The sequence below is a fragment of the Mustela nigripes genome, chromosome 15 (genome assembly GCF_022355385.1).
Source record: "Mustela nigripes isolate SB6536 chromosome 15, MUSNIG.SB6536, whole genome shotgun sequence".
Lineage (NCBI taxonomy): Eukaryota > Metazoa > Chordata > Mammalia > Carnivora > Mustelidae > Mustela > Mustela nigripes.
The window spans coordinates 62,172,614-62,178,439 of record NC_081571.1 but is presented as its reverse complement, the minus strand read 5'-3'; positions in this window follow the sequence as shown (position 1 = coordinate 62,178,439).

Below are 5,826 nucleotides of genomic sequence, written 5' to 3'. Positions count from 1 at the left end.
CATAGAATCAATAGCTGTATATCATGTTCATTGATTTGTTCCAGTGAAGACAACACATCCTGCAGGGTAGAGCAATAAGGACAAGACCTTGTTGTGTTTACAATAAACACCCTCATCTGCCTTGACCCACCTGGCTTTCACAGAGAGCACACAGGTGAAGACATGGGAATGCACTGGGAGGAGAAGAACCAGCATCAATAAATGGCTCAGTGGTGACTGTCTCTAGTAGACAAGGGCTGATGAGAGGAGATGCTGTTACAGAATTGAGTTCCCTGATAGTAATAGGCATGGTAAGAGCCAAAAAAATAATGGAGGCCAGGTGGTAGTACTTAATCAAATGAAGCCAGGTGAATTCAATTATTGTAATAAGCTGAATCTAAAACTGCCAGTTAGGAAGGCTTGACCCATAAAGAGCTGTGAAGATATTTTATAGCACATAGACCTTTCAGGGGTAAGAATCATGGGCGGTCAAAAAAGATACTGCTCTATATACAGCACAAAATAAATCCAGGATGGATAATCAGGAGGCAGCAGGCAGCATGACTGATAAATTGGCATAATCCCTCAACCTGTTTTCAAATTTGAACCATTTCTTGGCCAAGAAATTTCTTGACTGAAGGATAGGCTGGATCCTTATAAGGAAAAATGCTGGAACACTATAGCAAGCATATAAATGATTTCTCCATTCTTCCCACAAAATGGCATATAGCCATTTAGTCAGGTAAACATATACCAGGAGAAAGGAAATACTAAAACATATTTTAGAAATGGTTTAGCACAGTTTTCTACTCAACATTAACACCTAAGGACTCAACATTGACCTTTGCAACATTTTTTTTTGGTTGTGTCTCCCAAGGCTAGAGAAACAAAGCAAAATCAAACTATTGGGATTATAGCAAAATGAAAAGTTTTTGCAAAATGAAGAAACAACAACAAAATGAAAAAGCAACTTACTAAAAAGAAAATATTGGCAAATGATATATCCAATAAGAGGTAAATATACAAAATATGTAAAGACCTTGTAAAACTCAAAGCCAAAAAATTTGATATAAAATGGGCATAGGATGAATAGATATTTTTCCAAAGAAGACATACAAATGGTCAACAAATACATGAAAATAGGTTCAATTCCACTCACCATCAAAGAAATGCAAATCAAAACCACAATGAGCTGTCACCTCATACCTGTCAGATGGCTAAAAACAAACAACAACAACAACAACAAACACAAGAAATAACAAGTGTTTGTAAGGATGTGGAGAAAAAGGGACATTGGTGCACCATTGGTGGGAATGTAAATTGGTATAGCAATTGTATAAAACAGTATGAAATTCCCCCCAAAATAAAAATAAAAAATACCATATTATGATCCAATAATTTCAGTATTTGGTATTTACACAAAGAAAATGAAAACACACATTTGAAAAGTTAGACAGCCCTATGTTTACTGCAGCATTATTTACAACAGCCAAGATATGGAAGCAACCTAAGTGTCCATCAATAGACAAATAGATAAGGACAATGTACACATACACACAAATATACAATGGAATATTTTGCCATCATAAAAAAGAATAAGATCATGCCATTTGAGACAATATGGTGGACCTAGAGGATATTATGCCAAGTTAAATAGGTCAAGCTGAGATAGACAAAAACCATGAGTGGAATCTAAAAAAACAAAACAAAACAAAAAAACAATGAATAAAATAACAAAAAGCAGAATCAGATCTATAAATATGGAGAATAACTGGACTGCTGCTAGTGAGGAGGAGAGTGAATGGTTGGGCAAAATAGGTGAAGGAGAAAGGGAGATACAGGTTTCCCGTTATGGAATGAATAAGTCAAAAGAATAAAAGGCATAACATAAGGAATATGGTCAGTGATATTGTAATGGCTACGAAACTGGATAAACAATGGCTATCCTTCTAGTAAATATAACATAATGTATAAACTTGCCATTAAATTGTACACCTGAAATTAATGTAACATTGTGTGTCAACTATACTTAAAAATATGTATATATATATATATATACACACACACACATATACACACATATGTGTATATATATATATTCAAATAAACTGAACTTTTTAAAGCTAAAAAAAAAGTCTATTTAAATTGATTAAAAATTAGATTATACTTGCATTTCAAATTGAAATAGATTCTATTTTAAAAATGGTCCCACTCTAGATATTTGAGTTATATGAGATGCTGAATAAGTCTTTGTTATACAGAGCTATCATTATATTTAGGACATCTAATATCTATATATCATTATATTTAGGACATCTAACATCCCTGACTTCTGCCCAATAAATGCCAACACACAATTATTGTGTCAACTGAACCATTCCCAAATTCCCTCTCATTTGAAAACCTCTTCTATCTCATTCTGTTCTAGGATTATCCAAAAACTGAAACGTTTTTAAAAGTATATTGCTATCACTCTGTATCCTCATGACTCTGCATGACACCTAATCCATAGCTGAATCTCAATAAGTGTGTATTAAATGATAATAATTTAAGGGAAGCAGTCATACAATTGCCAGTCATGGTCATGTAAAAGATCAGATACTATTTTGATCTCAAGATTCTTCAGGTCTGCATTGACTAGATTTGATTCACAGTCTGTGGGAGTTGGCATCCAATAACTTTCTCTTTTCCCAGAAGACACTAGCTACTTTTCATGTTATTTCCTGACTTTCAAGTTAAAGAAATAAAATTATAGCAAAGTCCAATTTGTTTCATTAAATATTCTTTAATGAATTTTTCAAGATAATGTCAACAACTTTAACAGAAAAAACACCTGAGGTGATTGTTTCTGCATTCTCTTTCATCACCAAAGACTTCAGAAAAAAATCACATAAGTAATTATCACATTTAATATGTGTTAGGCATGATAAACAATTTAAAATTTCTAGTTAAAGATCTTATATACATAGGAAAATCTTATCATTATATTTCCTTAATTGTAGTTACAAGAACTTATCTAACTATGAAAATATTTTAGGGGCATCTAAATCTAGTACAGGGAGCAATTACACTAAGGAAAACTATTCTCTGTAAAATCTATATATAATGTGCCAAGCGATAAATGGAGAAAAAATGTGGACTTCCATTTCAAATATGTCAAATGAAATTTACTAGAATTACTAATTCAAATTATACTTTGAAACTTTGCAGAATGAGGTCTCTGCCTTATTTCTCTCTGTTTTACCAAGAGTGAGCACAATACTTTATTCACATTCTGTGATCAATAAGTTACTGAATAAAATATATTATGATAGATGTGAAGCAAAATGGCCCTAATGTCACAATGAATTTTCCTCTGACAACTGATAAAGACATAACTAATCCAGCTCAGGAACATTGTGCCACATGTTTTCAAACTATAATGCATATACTAAAAATTGAAATGAGGTTGTTGTGAAGGTTAATAAAACGTCTTTTAAAGGCAGTTTATAGAATTCTCCCATCTCTGTAACCTAGGTTATTAAAATTATAAGTAAACAAAGTTTTCACAGAGGCACTGTCTGCTGCTATATATCATCCTGGAAATTAGGATCAGTTAAGGCTTCCTTGTGACAGTTCCTGAATGCCATAGCCAGGATATCAGTGGCAGTATGGGACCGCTCAGCTCTCCCTGGTGCAGCTAGCTCCAACTGATTCTGGTAGATGTAGATACAGCATATCTCTTTTACACTCTCTTTGCTTGTCACTGCTAATCTCTTATCTAGTTTAATTTCCTATTTTTATATTTGTATGCCACATTGATTGCATCTCCAAGGGAAAAAAAAATGTTTAAAATAAAATAAGAGTGTATGTTTGCTGTCTGGGTGAGGTTATACTGGCCACTCTGATGCAAATTTGAACCATTTCAATATTTGCCAGTGCATTGTCAGTCTGAGTACAAATTGTATCACTCACAATAATCAGAAAAATATTTTACCCATGGGAGAAAATGTAGATAAGTGAAGATTTATCTTAATTGTAAGGTATTCATGTAGCAATGTTTATAATATAAATGACTTATAAAATACTTAAAATGTTTTATAGTCTGAAAATTTTGGAAGGCACATATGATTTTATTTCCTTAATAAATAAGATAAATAATAGTTCCTTGAACTTTCTGGGCTGACGTATAGAACATTGTGATTATTTTCTTTCTTTTTTTTAAATATTTTGTTTATTTATTTGACAGACAGAGATCACAAGTAGGTAGAGAGGCAGGCAGAGAGAGAGGGGGAAGCAGGTTCCCCTCTGAGCAGAGAGCCCCATATGGAGCTCTATCCCAGGACCCTGAAATCATGACCTGAGCCGAAAACAGAGGCTTAACCCATTGAGCCACCCAAGTGCCCCCTGTGGTTATTTTCTAAATTATAGCATTTTAAATTCCCTTTATCACCCCAACCATAAATTTGTTAATGAAATAATATGATTCTTCAAAATGAACTTTGGCCCAACAAAACAAAAACAAATACATAATTATAATTATGGCTTTAGGGTGGGTTATAACCTTAACTAGAATATATTAGGTATACCACATTTAAAATATTAAGATAATTACATATTGGTTAAACCATATTTACAGAGCATAATTGAAACAATAATATTGCTTAATATTTAAATGTTTAAAGAGTTATTATAAATTTTGCAGACTAATAACACTGGTAAATATGAAAAGAATTGAAGACTAGTTCATATTAAGTGAAATTACAATTAACAATTTAAACGTATATATCACTTTCTTATAATTACAGAAATATGAATAAAAATAATAATACAAGATGAATTTTTAACCTATCAGCTTGGCAATGATAAAGTTTTAAAAAAAGTTTCGTAGAAATAGAGGTTAGATACTTTGAAGACTGACTGTGAGTAATTGCTGTATCTTTTTTACATGCTGATCCTTTAATATTTATCTAAATTAGAACTTCACATGAAATTGAACCAGAAGTTTCATTTTGTTTTTAATCCTATTGATAATACTTCTACTTTTGCTCCCAACCCTCAAAAAAAGCACACAAACAAACAAACAAAAAACCCAAACAGTGTTAATATATGCATTACAACATTGCAATACTGTTCTTACTTCAAGTGCAAGCAATAAACTAAAAGGCCATCAATAAGGTCTGACTAAAAATTATATTTTATTTAATCTAAGACACTATTGCAAATTGCATCATTATTTTATATACTACTTAAAAAAAATTTACCATTTATACCAGAAAGACTATCATTATATAATATAAGACATAACTTAGTTTCAGAGAGTTTTGAAATAAAAGAAGGTATTCTTAAAGTCAGTCAAATATGATATACAGTAAAAGGACAAAGGATAATATGAAAATATTAAAGTAGCATAAATATTAAAGTAGCATTAAATATTAAAGTAGCATAAACAAAACAAAGTGAAAGAACCTTAAAACATTTAGTAAAGACAATTGTCATATGATCTCCCCAATATGAGGGAGTTGAGAGGCAACGTCAGGGTTTGGGGGGTTAGGAAAGGTATAAATGAAACAAGATGGGATTGGGAGGGAGAAAAACCGTAAGAGACTCTTAATCTCACAATGCAAACTGAGGGTTGGCAGGGGTAGAGGGTAGGGAGAGGTTGGCTGGGGAAGGTGTGTGCTATGATGAGTGCTGTGAAGTGTAAACCTGGCGATTCACAGACCTGTACCCCTGGGGCTAATAAAATGTTTATATGTTAATAAAAAATTTAAAAAATTTAATAAATTAAAAAAATAAAACATTTAGGAAAAAAAAGTGAGTGGAGAATATCATAGATGATTGTTCTCATATATAAATATATAATTT